At 39.8% G+C, this 9654-nt stretch overlaps 1 protein-coding gene across 22 annotated transcripts in view; it reads left to right on the top strand.

The window, feature by feature from the left end:
* MRVI1 (murine retrovirus integration site 1 homolog) overlaps window positions 1–9654 on the top strand; it is a 99946-nt gene that overhangs the window by 8601 nt on the left and 81691 nt on the right. For 4 of the 22 annotated variants that reach the window (XM_021402861.1, XM_021402859.1, XM_021402848.1 and 1 more), the window contains one exon: window positions 5884–5989. The exons of 17 other annotated variants lie outside the window; for them this stretch is intronic. The gene's annotated coding sequence lies outside the window, so the exon portion shown is untranslated. Of the gene's footprint in view, window positions 1–5878; window positions 5990–9654 lie in introns of all 22 variants that reach the window. One more of the 22 variants, XM_021402852.1, reaches the window with a different exon arrangement.

Genomic DNA, 9654 nt, shown 5'->3' on the forward strand with positions numbered 1-9654 from the left:
AAGTGGTTTCTGTTGAAATAATGTGTTGTCCTTCTGTTTATTGAATTTTGCTTTTTATATAGTTCCTAGAGTGCTTGCTACTCAATAGTGTGATTTTGCTGTTCCCTCTATTGGAGAGCAGTAATAGACTGTGTCAGTAAGAATTTGCAAAAGTGAATATTGCTCTCTTGTTTAAAAAAAAACAACAAGATATGCTCTATTGAATGTGTATACTTTCATAGAAATAAGTGTCTTCTCAAAATGAGTAAGTTTTAAGGGAAATCCTTTCTTTTTGTCTTTAAAATATAAGCCATAGTGCTATCATGTCATCATTACTTGTATTAATTTCAATTCCTTTCTTCTATCTGCTTGCTTATATTAGCTAAAATTTTATTGACTTTAACGGTTAAGTGTTGAATTGTCTAGGATGCAGCTTTTTACTTTATCCAGTTCTGCAGTGCTTCTCAAGAGTCAATTTGAGGTAAAATTGGAGGCTTCCAAGCTGTGGAACAAATGCTGATTATAAGATACCAAACACACAGCTGTGTTACAGTTTATTGATGTTCAAACCACATAAAAGCACTTCTGACGTTTACTTTAACGATTTTGATGGGCTAATAATTTGTATAATCAGCTTTAAGGTAAATGTCTTGCTACTGTCTTCAGTCTGAGAAAGTGTTATTGCATCCTGTATCAATGTCTAGCATTCAGTCTTGACATACTATTAGTTTTTATTTAGATGAAACATTTCTCATTCTACACTTCAAATTGCTAAAAGGAAGAATGTTTTTGGTTTTGACTTTTTACTTTTCTAAAAGTGATTTCTAAGTGTTATACTATAACTGTTACCAATGTTTCTTTGCCTACACCCATTGATGATATACTGGAACAACTCATTAGAAGATGATTGTCATCGTAAAGGCACTTGGAACTTTTCCTTAATCAAGTTTCAAAGCTGTTTAGCTAAAATTCTGAAATGCCAAGTTCTGGGTGAAGATCTATCAACAAAATGCAAACTGTTTTGGGAAGCAGGATGCCAACCAAATGAACTCTCTAATATCAATAAAAATTGCAAAATTAACTTTATGTGAAAACATTAGTTCACAAGCACTGCCTACAAAAGCGATTTTACTATTAGATTAGAACTAGTGATGAACACTCTTCGTGGAATGCCTTGGAGTGAATGGGTGAATCACAGGCAAATAATGATGTTTAATTTTCTCTGTTAATTGGAAGTATTGTGTTATGGGATGTTTTAAAAAATCTGCAGTTAATATTGCCTATGTTAAGACAGTTACCATGTTTATGACTTTGCAACTGCAGCAGAAACTTTTCATAAATCAGCCAAAAAGCAGGTGTTGTTTTTGCAGTATCTTTGAGAGGTGTATCCTTTAATAACAAAAGATTTTCTGTTCCTGTGACTTAGATGGGATTTTCTCCACTGTTAACTTATCTGCTGTGTTACAGTTTGTTTTGGTTTGGGAGGAACAGGTGATAGTTACTGTAAGGGTATGAGAGGCCCAGCTTTAACTCTGTAATGCTGTTGGCAGTGTGCTATACAGTTTTCTGTGCATTTCAGAAGATTAAAACTTAGCTTACTTTTTGTAAATAAGAAGAAGCCTTCTGAGTGTTCCTATATAAGTATTGAAAGACTTCTGGTCTGCAATTGCGATTTCAATTTAGCTGGAATCAAACTTCCCAAGCTGTATGAATTAATAATCTCTTTATTATGAGTAAGTAACTTGTACTACAGTCAAGAGGTCAGTACTCTTATACGGTAGCGGTCAAACTATGCTAGTGTCCTTTTTTAAGATACTCTTTGTAAAATTACGAAACCCAGTGGTATATAATCACACTTAGCTTTGTTCTTTAGTGCTAAATTTCATCTAGCTGTTTTCAATTTGCTTTATACATTTGGTAAAGTAGCACAGCTAAATATCATTCATTTATAGGGTGCTGAGAAATAAACATGTGGTTCGTGTTAGTCATGATTGCTATTTGTGTGATGGAACTTTAGGGGAAAAAACGGCTATTCTCAGATAGTTAACTACCACTTTAACATAAGCAGTAGGGTTCTGCTAAATCTACAGTTTATATTCCTGGGAACTATCCCAACAAATTAGTTTAAACTAGCTCAAGCAAATGCACCCCGTGAGCTGCAAGCATTTTGATTGTTGCTGTGTATATATCCTTGCAAGAGAAAATACCCGGCAGTGCGGAATTTGATGCAGGCCAGAGAGTGCTGCTGAGACCCTAAGTGAATGCAGCCTGGGCCAGTATTGCTCCATTATCAACACCCAGAAGAGCCTGGGTATGGTATGTCTTTCAGTACTGATCTGAATGTTGGCAGGGATTCTGCGTTGGTTTAGATGTGTAGTTACACAGCTTTCAGGCCTGCACAGCTTGGGTGGGCCCAGTTAAAATATCAGCGCTGTTTCCCAGCATCTCTAGTTCCTAGAGCAGCCTGAGACTGCTCCTTGTGCCACTGTTAAAATTATGTAATTAGTGTAAGGTTTTAGATCCAAACAGGTAGTCAATATATCTGTTGCTGATAAAGGAGAATTTTCATTTAGTCATTTAGTGGATGTGAAAGCTTGTTACGTAAGTATAATGTAAAATGAGAAAAGGTAGTCAGGTTAGTTCACCACATTGAAATTAACATTTTTTTAAAGAAAAAAATTGGAAATATCCTTGATTTTAAATGTTGAAAATCATTTTGGTCTAGACAACATTTTAAGATACTTTTTCTGATTTCTATAATAAAGGTTTTATCTTAAATATGCAGGTGGGGAAAAACTAGCTGTAGAACACTAGTAGCCATAAACATCTATGATGGTAGCATGACAGTTGAGCTTGATTGCAAGATGATAGCGTGTAGTCAAGAAATAAGTAATTATGTAGTGAGTTTTAATGGTGTACAGCGAGGAAGATGTGGGGCCATGCAAAGCACAGAAAAGGAAAAATTAATTTAGGAAAGCTGTTCATTGTGTAACCGGTCTGTACCAAGTACCAACTGAGTCTGTATTACCTGGGCTTTAAGCAAGACAAAATTCACAGCTTTGCAGTCTCAGCAATGTTAATGTGGGAAAGACCCCTACTGTGTAAAGCTCTCTTTCTCTCTTGCAGTAAGCGTAGCTCAAAAGGGAGATCACACAGTGATGAAGGACTGAACTAACCTTAACAACATCGAAGTTATGAATGGCCTGTTTTTTAACTCGTTGCCCTTAAGCCCCATGGTACAGTGCTGATCACCACAGTGAACAATAGCACATTAAGCACTCCTGCTGACAGTCCTTCTGGTAGTGCCTATTCTTGGTAGAAAAGAATGCAAGGTCATTTGTTGCATCACCCAGTCTCAGAAAAGGGCTGAGATACATGAAGTTATGCAGGGAAAACAGGCAAATTATACCAGTTAGACTGCAGAAGAAGCATACCTCTAGTGCATTTAGAGTTGGTGTTAAATCAACAAGAAAAACAAATAGTGATTGTAGTTGTGACCTTTTGATATTCAAGTTATTCCAGTTGACTGTACACAAATGCACACCACCACAGATTCTCCGCATAACATCCTGTGTTTTCATATACTCCTCTTTCCTCCAAGCCCTATCATGGCTGCCAGGCAGTTTTATACCTGCATTTTAAGAATCTATTTTGTGCTCTCTTTTGAAAGTAATTGGACGTTAATTTTTAGCAACAAGTTTCACTTCAACTTAGTAGCAAATTTTACAGACGGCTTTGTGATCTTTTCTGCTATCTTACTATAAAGCTTAGTTGCAACTCTTTTGGTGTACCTATGTTCCCTGAGGGTGACCAATTACACTCTTGCTCAGTTTATATTCTGTTACTATTCTAAAGGGATGAGTGAAGAGAAAAGGCCATTGTTTATTTTTCTTCCCTCTATCGGGCTCTGGCTTGTGACATGTCTCTGAGAAGTTACCCATGTGTTTCTTTAGCAGTTCTCAAGGAAGACTTAAGCTTTTCATTATACAGAAAAGGCTGACTTCTAAGGTGCTGGTCTTGTTTTGGCAACTTGAATTTTATTCCAAAAACCTTTAAAATACAATCAATGGGATTTACTGACAAGGATGTCCAAATGTTCTTTTTATTGTGTAACAAGGTGTAGTGAATTTATTATCCTTCCTTTCCTAAAAGTTATTCTGAATCTTAAAAAAAAAAAAAAAAATGTGGGGAGGTTTCTTTATAAATGCTTGTTTAGGCACTTATAAGCATGTTTCTTGTATGGAACTGGGTGCAACTGTACGTGGTATATCTTCCCAAATCTCTGGCTAATTATCTCCATCTATACAAAAAAGATTGTGGGCCAGCAGCTCGAGGGAGATGACCCTCTCCCTCTACTCTGCCCTCATGAGGCCACATTTAGACTACTGTGTTTAGTTCTGGGCTCTTCAGATCAAAAAATGTGGGATCTCCTGGAAGGAGTCCAGTGGGGGGCCAAAAAGCTGGTAAAGGGCCTGGAGCATCTCCTGTATGAGGAAAGGCTGAGTAACCTGGTTCTGCTCAGCCTGGGAAGAAGTACACTGAAATGGGATTTGATAAATGTTTATAAACATCTAAAGGGAGATGAGAGGCAAATGGATGAGGCCGGGCTCTTCTTGGTGGTGCGTAGCGATATTACAAGGAGTAATCACCTAAAACTTTAACACAGGAAGTTCTGTACTAACATGCAAAAGAACTTCTTTACAGTGAGGGTGATGGAGCACTGGAGCAGTTTGCCAAGAGAGGCTGTGGAGTCTCCTTCTATGGAGATATTCAGGACCAAACTGGTCACCTACTTGTGTGACCTGTTGTTGGGTACCTGTGTTAGCAGGCTGTTGGACTCGATCTCTTGAGGTCCTTTCTGACCCCTGCAATTCTGTGATCCAAGAAAACATTCTTATAAGCAATCATAGTATGTTAATTTACCCCAAAAGAGGAGTTTTATATAGGTGCTTTACCTCAGATTTGTCTGGTGGTAAAACTGATAGGCATTTTCCAGTTAGAATCATAGAATGGCCTGGGTTGTAAAGGACCTCAAGGATCACTGAGTTTCAACCCCCGTGCTGTGTGCAGGGTTGCCAACCACTAGACCAGGCTGCCCAGAGCCACGTCCAGCTTTGCCTTGAATACCTCCAGGGACAGGGCACACACAACCTCCCTGGGCTACCTGTTCCAGTGCGTCACCACCCTCTGAGTGAAAAACTTCTCTTAATATCGAACATAAATCTCCCCTGTCTCAGTGTAAAACCATTCCCCCTTGTTCTATCACTATGCACCCTTGTGAACAATTGTTTCCTCTCCTGTTTATATGCTCCCTTCAAATATTGGAAGGTCTCCCAAGAGTCTTCTCCAAGCTAAACCAGCCCAGTTCCCTCAACCTTTCTTCAGTGGAGAGGTGCTTCAGCCCTCTGATCATCTTGGTGGCTCTCCTCTGAACTTGTTCCAAGAGTTCTGCATCTTTTTTTGTACTGGGGGGCCCCAGCCTGGACACAGTGCTGCAGATGGGGCCTCACAAGAGCTGAGTAGAGGGGTTTATTTTGGAAGGGCTTCATTGGTAGTGATGGTAGATAACCAGTGGGTTCTTATTGCTAGTGGAATGTAGACTATAATCTTTTTAATAATTCAACTAAATTCTGTATGGATAAAGTTTTTAACCAGTTACTCAGCTCACAGATACTGTGTGGTATTATTTTGCAGTACTGCAAGTACAAATTGTGATTTGGTACTGAGCAGATGGTAGAGTACTGAGGAATAATTGACAAGATGCTATTGTTTAAGTAATCTATTTTTGAAGTTGTTTTCTTATTCCTGAGATTCCTTTTTAAAAAAAAAAATATTAAAATCTGTAATTCTGTGAAATGCTTACTAAATCCTAAAAAGTTAATTAAACCTGTTTTCTAAGTGCAGAACTTCTAGCATGAATGTGACTTCAAGACAATGCTTAAAGGGTAGAAAGTGATTGGCATCTGCTTCTGTGGGTGGGAAGCTGGAGCCTGCGCAGAGGAATATACAGGTTGGTGGCATCTGTTGTACTATTTGTCTGAGCTATGTTTACTCCTTCATACTAGATCAGCTCTGAGGAATTAGACACTTAAGAAATAGTACTCTTTAAAATGGCTTTGTTTTCCAAATGCAGAAAGCTTGAAAGAAGTGGGTAATGAAGCAGTGGCAGTTGGCTTCTCTCCCCTAAAAAGGGATAGGAGGGTCAGTCTGATTTCCTGTGGACAGGAAAAGAAATCCTATATTATATGAGTGATGGGAAAAATCTTCCGGAGAAGGTGTGCATTGTGTAGGGATATTAGAGGGGCGTGGGAGGTCTGATTGATTTCTGGTTTTGGGAGAGTGCTTCCCTGGTGTTGCTTTATAGTGGTCAAATATTTTGGGGGAATCTAAGGGCCTGAAGCTTAGAATTTCAGGCCTAGAAATTTAGGTCTGGCTTAGGATGGGATCTGTTATACCCATTTTGTTTTTAAGTGTTCATGTGGAGTAACTTACCAGAAAATAACTGAATGTGAATGTTACACTTGTCCTTTTGGCAGAACATGCTTTGCTTCATGTTACATCTTAAAAAATTCATGACAAGTATAGTAGGGGAGCTACCTGGTTGTTTTGTGTTGTTTTTTTTTAGTTCTTCTACTGGAATTCACCTTAAACTTAATTTTTGTTCCACATATCAAGAACCTGTGAAACATAAGTGGAATGGCATGGCCTTAGCCTCTCTTTCGTTTGGACAGTCCTGACTAACTGGGAATGTCCCAGTTGACTGGACACTAGCAAATGTGACTCCCATCTTCAAGAAGGTCTGGAAAGATGATCCTGGTAGCTATAGACCTATCAGTCTCACCTCAGTGCCAGGGAAGGTTATGGAACGGATAATCTCAGGATACATCATGGATCAGTTCAAGGTCAACCAGGGGATCAGGCCCAGTCAGCATGGGTTTATGAATGGTAGATCCTGGTTGATAAACCTGATTTCATTCTATGACAAGGTGACCCCCTTAGTAGATGAAGGTAAGGCTGTTGATGTGGTCTACCTGGACTTCAGTAAGGCCTTTGACACTGTCCCCTGCAGCATCCTTGTGGAGAAGCTGGCTGCCCGTGGTTTGGATGGGCGTATTATCTGCTGGGAGAAACAATGGCTGGATGGCCAGGCCCAGAGAGTTGTGGTCAGTGGAGTTAAATCCAGCTGGCAGCCAGTCATGAGCGGTGTCCCCCCAGGGCTCGGTGCTGGTGCCTCTTCTATTCAACATCTTTATTAATGATCTTGATGAGGGGATTGAGTGCACCCTCAGTAAGTTTGCAGATGACACCAAGTTGGAAGGGTGTGTTGATCTGCCAGAGGGGAGAAAGGCAATACAGAGGGACCTGGATAGACTTCATCGATGGGCTGAGGTAAACTGTACAAGTTTCAGCAGGTCCAAGTGTCAGGTCTTGCATTTTGGTCACAACAACCCCAGGCAACCCTACAGGCTTGGGGAGGAGTGGCTGGAAAGCTGCCTGACGGAAAGAGACCTTGGTGTGCTGATGGACAGTCAGCTAAATAGGAGCCAGCAGCATGCCCAGGTGACCAAGAAAGCCAATGGCATCCTGGCTTGCATCAGGAATGGTGTGGGGAGCAGGACTAGGGAAGCAATCCTGCCCCTGTACTCAGCATTGGTGAGGCCTCACCTCGAGTACTGTGTTCAGTTTTGGGTGCCTTGGTGCAGAAAGGACATGGAGGTGCTGGAGCAGGTCCAAAGAAGGGCAACAAGGCTTGTGAAAGGCTTGGAAAACATGCCCTACGAGGAGAGACTAAAGGAACTGGGGCTGTTTCCTCTGGGGAAGAGGAGGCTGAGGGGAGACCTCATTGCTCTCTTCAAACACCTGAAAGGTGATTGCAGTGAGAGCGAGGCTGGTCTCTTCTCACTGGTGACAGGACAAGGGGAAATGGCCTCAAGCTGCTCTAGGGCAGGTTTAGGTTGGATATCAGGAAAAACTTCTTTACGGAAAGGGTTGTCAAGCACTGGAACAGGCTCCCCAGGGAGGTGGTTGAGTCACTGTCCCTGAATGTGCTTAAAAACTGTTTGGATGTGGTGCTTGGGGACATGATTTAGCGGTGGGTTTTTAGAGTAGTATGGTTAGGCTGCAGTTGAACTTGATGATCTTGAGGGTCCTTTCCAACCTGAGCAATCCTATGATTCCAGGAAAAAAAAACTGTATGTATGTATACTAAGAATATTGTGTGACTAGTAAATTTTAAGGAACAAATACTATGCACACTTGACTCTTAACCAAATAACACAATTTAAGTGGAAATTTGTCTCTCACTTGGGGTATGCGTGTGCAGTTTTATTTGCCTACGAAAGTATATTGCTTCCTGTTTTTTTTAACAGTTAGTGTATCTGTGGGTGCTTGTCTCTGAGTTCTGCAGTTAAGCAGATAACAACGGTTCAGTGGAAGTGCAGAATTTTATTAAGCTTATGACTGGCCAGATACTTGGTTATTATTGAAACATTGTAAATGCATTGTTCTTAATCTGGGAAGTTTAATAATAACCCATATTTAGGAGAGGAAGGTTGCAGCTGACTTTGGGTATTACTATTTGTTCCTCACCCAACCCTTTTGAGCATTCTTTTTCCTTCTTATGTTATCTTGAATGTATAGATGGAGCTGGCATGTTAAATAAAATATTCTTGAGCTGTTATCCTTGAGAGAATTATCAGTTGTTGCACATCTCAGTATGCTAGAGAGGGTAGAAAGGTGGAGCAGGTTTGGATTAAGTTCTAATAGAGAGGCTTCTATCACTGTAGAATTGTCAATTTGCAATTGTTGGAGGTCTCACTGAAGTCAAATCTGAAGTCCTGTGAATATCAGTTGAAACATAAAGAACATCTTTAGGACTGCAGGCCCCTTCTTCCTATTATAACTTCCCTCTGAAGAAACTGTTCCAAGTCATGGCTGCCTCATCCGATGTCTGTAGAAACTTATGTAACTTTTTCCCACTAATCTGCAAGCTTCCTTCCCATCTGTGTTTATTCATCATGTGCCCTTTTTGTCACTTGCAGCCACGACCTTGAGCTCCAGTTCTGAAAGATGAGTGCTGGTCTTTCAAACTTCTAAATGCCTGTGAAGAAAGTGAAATTATTTAGTTTCAAAAAGACAAGTATTCCAAATTAGGTTCTTTTCACATATATCATGCAGGAAACTGAGCAGTAACTGAAGCAGATATGAGTCTAAAATACTAGAAGGGTTATGTAAGCTGTTTGTATTGTCTATAGAGAGAAAGACCAGAGCTCTCATTAAGGGGATAATAATTGGCAGACAAGAATTTTAATAAGACTAAGAACTAAAGTACCTTGCAGTATAAAGGTAATGATAACTGCAGGCAGTGAATGTGGATGAAGGATATGCTCAAGTGACAGGCTATTTATGACAATGGCAACTTATTATATACTTAAATATAATACATTATTTATCCAATTATAATCTTCTGAGACATCTTTATCAGATATGGCCTAGCCACTGTGATATTCAAATGAAACGTAATATCTTAAAGAATCATAATTAAGTTACAAGTTTAGTCTACCAGCTGTGTTGTGTTGATTGGCTTCTTCCTTCATCCGAGTATTCCTGAGTGATTTAATTATCAATATTTTATGAAACTATTTGAGAACATATTGCGTAAAAATTCAATTCCCA

The sequence above is a fragment of the Numida meleagris genome, chromosome 6 (genome assembly GCF_002078875.1).
Source record: "Numida meleagris isolate 19003 breed g44 Domestic line chromosome 6, NumMel1.0, whole genome shotgun sequence".
Lineage (NCBI taxonomy): Eukaryota > Metazoa > Chordata > Aves > Galliformes > Numididae > Numida > Numida meleagris.